General features: G+C 45.5%; 2 long non-coding RNA genes across 3 annotated transcripts; one reads left to right on the plus strand and one right to left on the minus strand.

The window, feature by feature from the left end:
* Positions 1-3,144: 3,144 nt before the first annotated feature.
* Positions 3,145-8,346, minus strand: LOC102551895 (uncharacterized). Its single transcript, XR_360468.5, has 3 exons — positions 8,169-8,346; positions 6,616-6,977; positions 3,145-4,527 (listed from the first exon to the last, which is right to left on the minus strand). It is a non-coding gene; the product is annotated as an uncharacterized LOC102551895 (long non-coding RNA).
* On the plus strand, positions 8,310-11,040 carry LOC120097410 (uncharacterized). Of its 2 annotated transcripts, XR_005494778.2 has the most exons (3): positions 8,310-10,311; positions 10,693-10,845; positions 10,945-11,040. It is a non-coding gene; the product is annotated as an uncharacterized LOC120097410 (long non-coding RNA). The 2 variants fall into 2 exon arrangements; XR_010058393.1 differs by having other exon boundaries at positions 9,933-10,845.
* The last annotated feature ends 335 nt before the right edge of the window (positions 11,041-11,375 follow it).

Below are 11,375 nucleotides of genomic sequence, written 5' to 3' on the forward strand. Positions count from 1 at the left end.
GCAAATCCTGCTTCTGATCTTACCCCTGCATCCTGGTTGGCCATGATGTGAGCAACATCACCACCCCATCCCACAACGGCTCTCTTCCCACTAACTGTCAGCCCGAACCAGTCATTGGCCTTTAACTTGAGCCCCTCTCCTCCCACCTCCCAACCCCCCACTCACCCCACCCTCCACCCACAAGAGGTGCAGCAATGGGTAACAAAGAAAAGTGACAGGAAGATGTCAGAGAACACAGAACCATCTAGAACAACTGAGTTAAAACAATGTTCATAAAAATCAGAACAACTTTCTGAAACGGACAGTCCCTGCCCCAAAATTATAATTCCCAAGGCAAATTAGTTATGTTTCAAATGAAAGCTTTTGGGACACTTTCTTTCAGAAGTGTTTTATTTTCCAAAGTAAATGCCGCAAAGCTTTTGAAGCTAGAGACAAGTGCAAAATTCGTGAGCTTCAGCCTTTTGCCGTATCAGTAACTGCCAGGAGATGTTGGAAGTGTATTTAGAACTTTGAATATGACGCATACGACTTGAGATGTTTACCGGAAGCTAATATGATTGCTGACATGAGAAAGCAAGGAGACATTACAGGACTCCTAGAGCTAGGGAGATACTGTCTGTACTTCCTCACACACAAAAGCAGGGCTCGGTTCTTACTAAACAAGGCCAGAACAGTTTATGATCATAAGAAACCATTAGCAATAATTTTAAGCAGACTGTAGTAGAAGTAACCACCAAGAAAGTGATTCACATAGTCACAAAGTAAAAGTAAGTGTGATAAAGATAATACTTAAAAGAAAAAGCACACATTGACGGAAATCACATCTCAAATCCATTAACCAAAAAAATTTTTTTATTGAAAACACATTTTTTTCATACATTCCGATTACGATCCTGAAAGTTCACAAGATCCAGAAGTAAATGAACATTTGGACAGTAATGAGAACACTCTGACTTGTCTGTGGTCTTGTAAGTAATGTGAGAAGATTAGCTGGTCATTGGGGTCGAGAATTCTCATGGCAGCAGTTCAGCTACAGGAGCAGAAGGGACCTTCAAAACCGTCTTCTCGGAGATAAGACATCAGACATCTGCACGTGGATCTCAAAGTATTTCTTTACACCCTTCTTCCCTTACGTTGGAATGGCATAGCACAGCTGGAACTCACAGCCAGCACAGAAATAAGAATTCTGAGTGTTCTGCCACATACATCGGCCCTAGGTGACCACAGGACAGTCCCCCTGCCCATCTTACAATGAAATAGGGTAGTTCAGTGGTGTTTACAAAGATACTTTTTCCATCCTGTCATCTGAAACCTTAGCAGAAAGGGACTTTCTGTGATGTAGACATGTTTGCTTTCATAGTTTTAATATTCTGTACCATGAATATTTATTATAGGAAACAACTTTGGCTCACAGTCCCTTGTCACTGTCATAGAACATGAATGGTCACTCAAAATCTGCACAAAATACACAATAAGTCAGTGTAATGTGGATAATACTTTTCCTTTAAGAGACAAAATAGATAATCTATTATATTCTGTGTTTGATATTGCCCTGAAAAATTCAAATGAGAACAGGAAATATGCAAATAGACATTTCAATCCAACTTTATCTTTAAAGAGTTTTTAAATCTTTTACTTGTGTTTGTCTGAGATGTCTCCCATAAATCTCCGTTCGAAGACGTGGTTCCTCAGTTGGTTGGAGACATGATCTCGTCACTCGGACCATTGAGATTTTAAATCACTCATGCTGTTGCCAGTGTGTTCTCTGCCTCCTGCTTGTGGTTTGAGATATGAACTCTCAGTTGTTCCTGAGGCCACTCCGTCATGGACTCTAACCCAGTGAACCATGTGCCTGATCAAACACTTTCTGTTACACAGGGTGCCTGGCTTCACTGTGTTTTACCACAGAATGGGAAAGCAGTTATTACCACGGCACGTGTATCCCGTGGGTGTGCAGGTGCCTGCAGAGGTCAGAAGTGGGCATTGGACCTCTTAGGGCTGGAGTTACAGACTGGTGTGAGAGGAAACTCAGGGCCTCTATTGAAGTAGTAAATGCTCTTAACTGCTGAACCATTTCTCCGGCCCCTGTAAGACTTGATTTTAGAAGTCGGTAGGGGCTAGAAGTCACCAGCAACTGATATCACTAATTCTTCTAAACCACTCTGATAATGCTGTCATATGCTTCACCCTGAGACACTACTACGCTGTGACCCACAACTGCCCCGCATGTCTTCTGCCCCATCATTTATTCACCTCTTCAGTGCTCCTTCTAACCTTTGCCTGTAACCCACTGACTTGATTAAGTCCTTCCATCTACTGTTCCTGCCATCTCTAGGCTGTCCTCCCTCTCACCTAATGGCCTTCTGTCTCTTTTACATTTTCTTCGAGACAGATTCTCATGTAGCCCAGGCTGGTCTCCAACTCATTATGTAAGGATTACCTTGAACTCCCAACCCTCTGACCCTCCCAGCCTTTGTCTCCCAAGTACCGGCCTTCACTGCCACATCCATCTTTTCTTCCCTTTCATATTTCATATTTCCTCCACAGGTCTCACTCTCCCGAGAGATTGTGCCAACTCTTCCCTTGCCTAAACATTCAATATCTGTCCTCCTTTACTTTGTCACTCCCTGGTAAGAAGAACCTCTGATTTAGTCCAAGTGGCACATTCATTTCCGCATACTCTGCAGTTGAATGTGGCAGGGGAAACTGGTTTCTTCCACTCTTATAGATTGAAAGAATGGCTACTGTGAAATGGCTATGCTCCGAAGACCACCTACAGACCCAGTGCCATTCTCATCAAAATTCCAATGTCATTTTTCACAAAAAAGGTATTGAAATTCATATGGAAAGAGGTGGAGAGATGGCTCAACAGTTGAGAGCACTGCCTACTCTTCCAGAGGACCCGGGTTCAATTCCCAGTAACCACATGGCAGCTCACAACTGTCTGTAATGCCAAGATCTGATCTTACAACATGCATGGGTAACCCTTTGGGCTTTTTATATGTCTACTCCAGTTCCCGAATGATTACACGGAGGCTCATTTATTTATGTATAAGTGCCTAGGCCTGTCGATGCCCACACCAACACAGCACCGAGAACTGGGCGTAAGCCTGCGAGATTTAAAAAACACACACGCGCGGGTTATCCGTGTTAAGAAAGAATGCTCCTTCTGTAGCTTTATTTTCCAAATATCTACCCCAGGTTGACTAGGTGGAAAAATCTGGGAAGCACCGTGGGAGACCCCGGTTCAAGACATTGGTGCCCCTAATTTACTGGGGAGAAATCCAGGAAGACCAGCCTAAATCTCAAAAACAAAAGACTGGGAAGACAAAGACAGGAACGAATTGACCTTTGCCCAGGTGTGTCACTCTGGGCCAGACTGCTCCTCGTTAGGAACAAAAGGCTTCCATGTGCATCAACAGGGCTCAGCAGGGGTCAAACCCTGCAAGGGACCCAGAAGGGCCTGACCAGGGGGGGGGGGGTAAAACACTACAGGGGACCCAGGAGGCTCTGACAAGTTCCCCTATTTTATTTTTTTATTAAGCAAGTCCCCCTATATTAATTTTAAGCAGCGCCTGTCTTAGGACACTTTGAGCTATCAAGCCTCTTTCCCATCTCTGGAAAATTCTGCCAGTCTCAGAATTTCCTGTCTTAGGCAAGGACTGGTCCCAAAGAGTTCCCCATCCTCAGCTAACTGCTTCTTGTGAAGGCTGAGCCCAATTTGGGCAGAAGGTTTGTCTCCTACCAAGGAGAACAACACCTGCTTAGTTGCTGCCCGGGACTGGGAGTGCTGTTTGTGCATATGATAAGAAGCACAAGGCCGATTAGTGCGGTGCCCTAGGGCTGAAACTCGGAGGGCCATAACACTGAGGGTCATTGTCAAGCCATTCCTGTATTAAAATTTAGAATTCCCATTTGTCAACAACTACTCCAGAAAGTTTACCCACTGTGCTTGCCTAACAATAGATTGGGAGAGGGTAACTCCAGACACTGCAGATCCAGTGACTGCAGCAGTAAATGACTGCTACAATAGCAGCGAAAATGCCAAAGTCTTTCCCAGGACAGTTCAGGATTGGCCATCCTTCTCTGGAACAACCAGCAGGCAATGGAACATGTTGGAGATCCACATAACCAGAGCACAGTTCCCTGGTCTCCAGCAGTTTCACACAGATGGCATTCTTGTGAAGCCACAGACTGAAAAATGGCAACACCAGTCACAGGGGCAACAGTTGCCAGGGGAATGAGGAGGGGCAAGGGTAACAGCTGGAGTCCAGTCTTCTCCGGCAAGCAGCGGTGCACAGAGGGTAGGAGCGCAGGCTGTGGTCGGACGGGACACGTGCGGCAGTAACAATGACTGCAGCAATGCCGAAATATCTGTGATAACAAAGGTGAGGGGGAATCCTTCATCTTCCTCCAAGGGCACAGGAATGACTCCAGGGACCCGAACCGGGAGAGCTGAATCTTCATGCTCCCAGGATCAGCACATCTCACTAACCACTCGAGCAGTTGGCACACTCCTGCAGCATCCTGTAGGAAAAACACAAACATGCCCTCTTCTCCATATAAAATACCTGGACAGGATCATGCCAATATGTGGATCTTTCTATTTCACGTAGGCAGAAGTATGCCTAGTTGTAGGGTGCCATAAACATTCAGAGTGTTCCTTGGCATCCAAATTTTAAAATTGAAATAAAAAGAGCATTATTTAAATAATTGTATAGCATACAGGGATATAGGCCTTAAGCTAAGCTTGCTCCCCAACAAGCTCATGACTCAGTCTGTTCCCACTGTTCGTTGTCTGCCACGTGGCTGGTTGCCTCTCCTCAGATTCACATATCCAACTTCCTTGGAGTCCAGATGTCGATTTTTTTTTTTTGCTTCTGACTCTTTCTGAGAGTTCCTCTCTCTACCAGACTTCCCACCTTCTAGTCCTTCCTCTTATCTTATTTGCTATCTGATTTTTATTGATATTTACGGTGATGTTTTTACACAATGCACGAGAGATTATCGTCACTACTTACACACCAGCAAAACACCAAATGCACATAAAACAAAATAGAATAAAAAAATTATATGGAAGCACAAAAAAGATCCTGGATACCCAAAGCAGTCTTGGGCAGAAGATGCTGGAGGTGTCACTGGATCCGGTTCCAAGTTATATTTCAGTGTGAAAACGTGGTGACAGCACAATTGGCACATCAGAATGGAACAGAATGGAGTCTCAAGTACAAGCCCGTATAACTACAGCCACCTGACTTATGACAAAAAGATGAAAATAAACATTGTAGAAAAGACAGCAAATGCTGTTTGGAAAACTGGATACCAATGGGACAAGAGTGGAACTGGAGCCCCCTTCTCTTCACCTGTATATAAGTTAACTCCAAGTGGAGCAACAGGCACATAAAAACTGCAAACAGAGTAAAGACAAGTTTATAGACTGGGAGAAAGTCTTTGCTAGCTAAATGCTTGACAGAAGACTAATATTTAGAGCACACAGCCGACTCGAAGAACCCAGAGAGAGAGCTGGCAAGAGAGCACGGCAGGTTGGGTGTTTGGCCCAATGACTTGTGTTGGATCCAGAGAGCCTACACAGTAGAAAGAGAAAACCAACTTCCACTCTTACATGGGAGTTTTTACATGGGTGACACAGAGCAAGCTCCATCCACTAATACCATCCACAAAATAAAAAGAATGAAAGAATAAATACTTGTAAAAAAAAAAAAAAAAGGAAGAAGCCAACTAAACTAGAAGGTCAACACAATCAATAAATGGACAAAGAAAATCGTTCTCAAAAGATAAAATGCCAATAGCCAATCAGCACATGAAAATATTCAGGCTTGTGCTGACTGGTTTTATATCAAGTTGACACAAGTCACAGTTGTCTGAGAGTCGGGGCCCTCCGCTGTAAGCAATCCTGGAGAGCATTTCCTAGTGGGCGAGGGCCCAACTTACCATGAGTGGGGCCATCCCTGGGCTGGTGGCCCTGAGTTCTATAAGAAAGTGAGCTGAGCTAGCCAATTAGCAGCATTCCTCCCCTGGCCTCTGCATCAGCCTCTAACCAACAAATGCTGGTGAGGATATGAACTACTCCAGCCTCTCTGGAAACTGGAATGGAGTTTCCTTAAAAAAACTAAAAAAAAAAATTAAAAAGAAATCTATCATATGATCCAGCTATAGCACTTCCGTATACTAGAAAGGTGCCAACCAAACACTCCTAGAGATGCTGGCTTATCCATGTTTACTGCAGCAAAGTTAGGGAGCCAGCTTAGGTGGCCACCAAGGAACATCGTGTAGAAGAGATGACGAGTCTGCCTAGACATAAAGGGCAAGAGAGTGTCACATTCCCAGGAAGATTGAACAACCGAGAATAATTGTGTTAAGGGAACTAAGCTAGCCTCAGAAAGACAAATGTGTTTGTCTCTTATTGTAAGATCATGCGTGTGTGCATCTATGTGACGTGACAGGAGTGACAAAACTATCAAGGATAACGCGTGGTGAGAAGGTCGAATACAGGGGAAGATGGTGGATTGGGGTCAATGTTTGGGGTATACTTTCATGGAAATGTGCTGACAGAGTACCGTGGGCAGTGGATGCTCACAGTGAACATTGTCTTACCAAGCCTCACTGTAGTTTATGGCCCTAAGTCACAAGTGGGAAATTCTTGTACCGATTGCTTAATTCAGCCAGTTTTCCACCCTGACCACACTCCTTTGTTCTACTGCAAACAGTCACACAACTTTTCCACCCTGACTCCAGTTACATGCTCGGTTGTTTCACCGTAGAACAGACGCTGGGACAGGGCTCAGTAAGAAGCTTGTACATGTGCGAACACCAGAACCCAAGCTCAAATCTCTAGCACCCTTGTAAAAGCCAAGCATGGCATCAGATGTCTGCAGCCTCAACGTCATGGAGCAGAGACGAGCGGATCCTGGGGGTTCACTGGCCAGCCAGCCCAAACAGCGAGCTTCAGATTCAACCTAAAGGAAAAGTGAAACATTTAAAAATTCACAGGGAAGTATAAAAGATAGCCAAGGTAATCCTGAGCGAAAAACAAGGCTGGAGGTACCACTCGAAACCCTGGTTTCCAGTTATATTACAGAGCCACAGTAACAAAAACAGCATGGCATTGTCTTAATTCAGCAAGAGACCCTGTCTTAAGGGAATAAGATGGAGAGCAACAGAAAAAGACACCAGATATCTTCCTCTGGCTTCTGCAAGCAAGCACTTGGGCATACACCCTCCCCACGTATGCACATGCACATGCATGTGCAAATACACACACACACACACACACACACACGATAAAAAATAGAAGCAATTGGATAAAAAGTCTACAAACTTAAATTGATCAACCTGGCTTTATCTCTCTCCCTATACACACTCTTATCTAAGCTACTGCTTTACCTACCTGCTAAATCCCATGGCCTCACACCCATTCTAGGATACACTCTGGATTCCTCATATTCTTTCTAGGCAGAATTATTGTGAGGATCTGTACAGATTCTACTTCTTTAATCAACTCTCCACCCACCCATCTATACATTTGACCCTTGCTTGAATGATTTCATCTACCCGTACACATACCCAACCACCTGTCTGCTCTGTACTTGAGGTTGGGTGCACAGCATAGACAAATGGGTCAGACACAGCCTTCAACCAAAGCAGTGGTCCTCAACTTTCCTAATGCTGTGACCCTTTAACACAGTTTCTCCTGTGGTGAGTTCCAACCGTAAAATTATCTTTCACTATTTCATAACTGTAATTTTGCTACGGTTATGAATCATAATGCAAATATCTGATATGCAGGGTGTCTGATATATGATTCCCAAAGGGGTCACGACCCACAGGTTTAGAACTGCTCATCTAGCCCAGAGCAGCCAAGATGATTTGAGAATTCCTCAGTTCTAACCCAGTTAATGCCAGATAAAGGAGCTTCAATAGACAGATTCCAAAACGTTTCAGCTGCTGCCTGCATATGGGCTTTGTTTTCTAGATTCCCATCCATATTCCGATAAATTCCTCACAGGATCAAATAAAGTTCCCAGTATTTTCTTGCAAAATATGATTTTTAAAAAATATGCCTAATTTTCTAATGAAAACCAAATACTGAGAATTTCCAGATTTTTTTCAAGTCGTCAATGATCACTAGTGGATTTTAGTTAACTTACCCGGACAACACCAAAGACTGTCATTTATGACTGGCACAATAATGATGATGATGATGATGATGACGACGACGACGACGACGACGACGACAACGATAACACAAAAATGATTAACATAAATAGGCTGGCTGGCAGTTGGGAACCAGTAACCATGGTAACATCCTGAAGCCTTGTGGGAGATTCCTCCAAGCTTTGACCTCTCTACCTCCAGCCCTCCATTTTCTCTCCCACTGTCTTTTGTTTCCTTGACCCATTCCATTTTTGTGGATTCCTACCTGTACCTCAAACTCTGGAATCGCTCCTGAGAGACAGGTGCATGCCTGCGCCACCCACAGCGTTGGTCCCCTGGGGCAGGCAAGGGTCTTTCAGCTTTGCTCCCTGCACCCTGTTCAGCACTGAACCTAGCAGACAACAGAGAGTGAGGATGTGTTTGTGAATGAACGTCTGCACAGGTGGATGATGGGAGTTCGACGCTGACTTGCCAGGTACAAAGCCATCAATGACACATTTCTGGTGCCCACCAGAACTTCCAGACCTCACAGGAGTCTATTATCAATGAGCAGGCCTTTTCTAGGATCTCTCCCCTCCTCCAACAATAAACAGTCAGTGAAACAAAGCAAAAGTAGCCGTTGCAAAGATCTACTTGTGGGTACAGTTCTTAGTCACTGCTAGTGTAGACTGGCCCTCCGAGAATTCCTGTGAGATTTCTTCAGTATCAGATATGCACTAGTGAATTTTAGTCAATGTACTTAGAAGTTTGGGGGCTAAGAAACCTCCCTGGAAGCTTTTCAGAGGGAAGTTTCAAATGTGTCCAGCCACAGGTCTGTTTCACCTGGCTCCATACTTGCTGTCTGCAAACGCGGCTCAGCAGAGAACCGCCCCCTACCCTACCCCCCGCCCCGGGTTCGCAGGCGTTGGCTATGTCTGCCGTGAGGAAGAGTGTTGAGTATGGCTGTGGGTAGGCCATGTGAGCCTGCTCCTTGTCTACCTTCCGTCTGGCACTGGGTACCTCCTCAGACAACCAAGGCCAAAGTAGGCAGGGCAGTGTCGCCCCCACAGTCTCTCATTAGGTCGATGCCCCGAGTATTTTCTGAACCCGCAGCACAGAGGAATACCGCGCGGTGGCGGTCAGTGTAGGACCTGTCGCGATCTCTGCCACCCATTTTTATCCTCTCCACACCAAAGCCTCAGAAGAGAACCTTTGAGGGCAGCACACTGTTCTTAATCCATTTCACAGAGGGGGAAACTGAATTTCCCCGCTTCACAAAATTATCAAGTGGAGGGAGGAGAACCTAAATTGGCGTGGCTGGCGCTAGGGTGTGTGAGATTCACAGAGAACCTCAGGGAAAGGCGAGAGAGCAGAACGCGCATGCTTGGAGTGCAAGTTCTCAGAAGGATCTTTACCATGGACCCCATCACAGAACCACGCCTCTCACGTGTGGAAATCCTGGATGTTGAAAGATCAGTGAAGTAGTTTTTACATCTGTGCTTATGTGGAGCACAGAGTTGCATCTGCATGACTGAGGTGTTTTGGAGTGGTCTTGGGCAGCAGACCTCCTCTTCCTCAATAAAATGGTTTTCTAGGTCACAGACAACTAAGAGATGCAAGAATTTTGGAATTTGACTTGTCTATTAAATCAAGCACCTTTTGAACTTTGCTCCAGAGATAAAGAAATGAATATTCACTAACTGCTCCTTAATCGTTGTTCACCTGGCACAACGATTTCCTAATCCACGAGTCCAAAGAGAAAGGTCTCTCCCTCATTTCATAGGTGAGTAAATAAATGTAGGCTCACAGGAGGAAACTGGCTGGTCTACAGTAAGGGACAGAACCAGGATGTGAACTCACTGCTAAGCTCCGAGTGTGGCTATCTCTGAGGGGCCTCCTAATTACCTCCTAGTAACACACAATCTCCTCTCCCTGAGCATCCCAACAAGTGGACCATGGCTCTCCCTCAGCAAAGAGAATCCACCAGTCACGTGGACAGCGCACACAACACAACTCTAAATGGGTGTTCAGTGAGCTTAGCTTAGACTCAGAGCCCCACAGAAAGGATCCGAGGATCACCTTTGAAGAGACTCTGTGGTAGTTAGTGTACAGCGATTCCACTGGTGCTCTCAGGGACCTAGCAGCTGCTTCCGCCCGGTGAGTACTGGGGATAAATGGGCCCTATCCATTCAGGATCCATCTCTCCGGTTCTCCTGTTCTCTGTCTCTCTGTCCCTCTCTCTTTGTCTCCCTGTCTGTGTCTATCTGTCCTCTTGTTCTCACCTGTCTCCCCTCTCCCAGTAAACCTCTTATGCTAGATCTATTGTATGACGTAACTTCTCAGAGGTTCACCTAGGCACCGGCCACCAGAGGTACCCAACCCCTGGCTCACAATTTCTATCGTAACCCTCTGCATGAGGGACAAAAGGAAGGGGGCAGAGAAGAGTGCTCCTTTGACCAACTCTAGCCATACGTCTCTACTTGGACCTTAACCTTGCTCTGAAAGGCCTCGAGTAAAACCTGGTGTAATTTCTAACAGCTCCAGGCCTGGGCTGACCCAACCAGACTTCAAGCACCTGCTGAAGAGAACTCAAGGCTGCCCAGAATCCTTCCTCTCTGTTTTGGCCGACACCTGTGTCCCAGCAGGGAATGTGGGTGCCCACCTTCAGGAGGTCCCAGTTAACAGACCCAGGTAGGTGTGTGTGTGGAGTGAACCAGCAGCCTTCTTCCTGTAACGTCTCACTTTCCTGACTCTGCTACTCCCCACTTGTCCCTCCCTTCTCCTTTATAGCACTCAGCCCCTTTGTACGAATCAAGGCAGCCTTCAGTCCATCCTGGATTTTATTCCCTACTACGCTGGATTTATTGATTAAAAATGCCCTAACCATCCCAGTGTCTGACTTTGCTGTTTTAGACACCAGTAAGCCAGGACAGAAAGAGCTGTCAATCAGTGGCTATTGATCTCAGTTCTCCACTGCTACATCAACACTGCTGCGACCCCCACTGATCCAACCTGACTCCTGTTCTGGAAGATGTGGCATTCCAACCTTCTTAGTTCAGCTTCTTCTATGCCTCCTTTTGTAGTGGTTTTGTTTTGAAGAGGAAAAATAGGAATAGCCTGAGTTGGTCTGAGTAAAGAGTCATCCCAGCTTTTGAACCAGATGAGTAGCCCAGCACCTTAAAATAGAGCACCCCTCCTACCCTTCATATCTCAGGAATGAC

This window comes from Rattus norvegicus, chromosome 16, assembly GCF_036323735.1.
Source record: "Rattus norvegicus strain BN/NHsdMcwi chromosome 16, GRCr8, whole genome shotgun sequence".
Taxonomy (NCBI): Eukaryota; Metazoa; Chordata; class Mammalia; order Rodentia; family Muridae; genus Rattus; species Rattus norvegicus.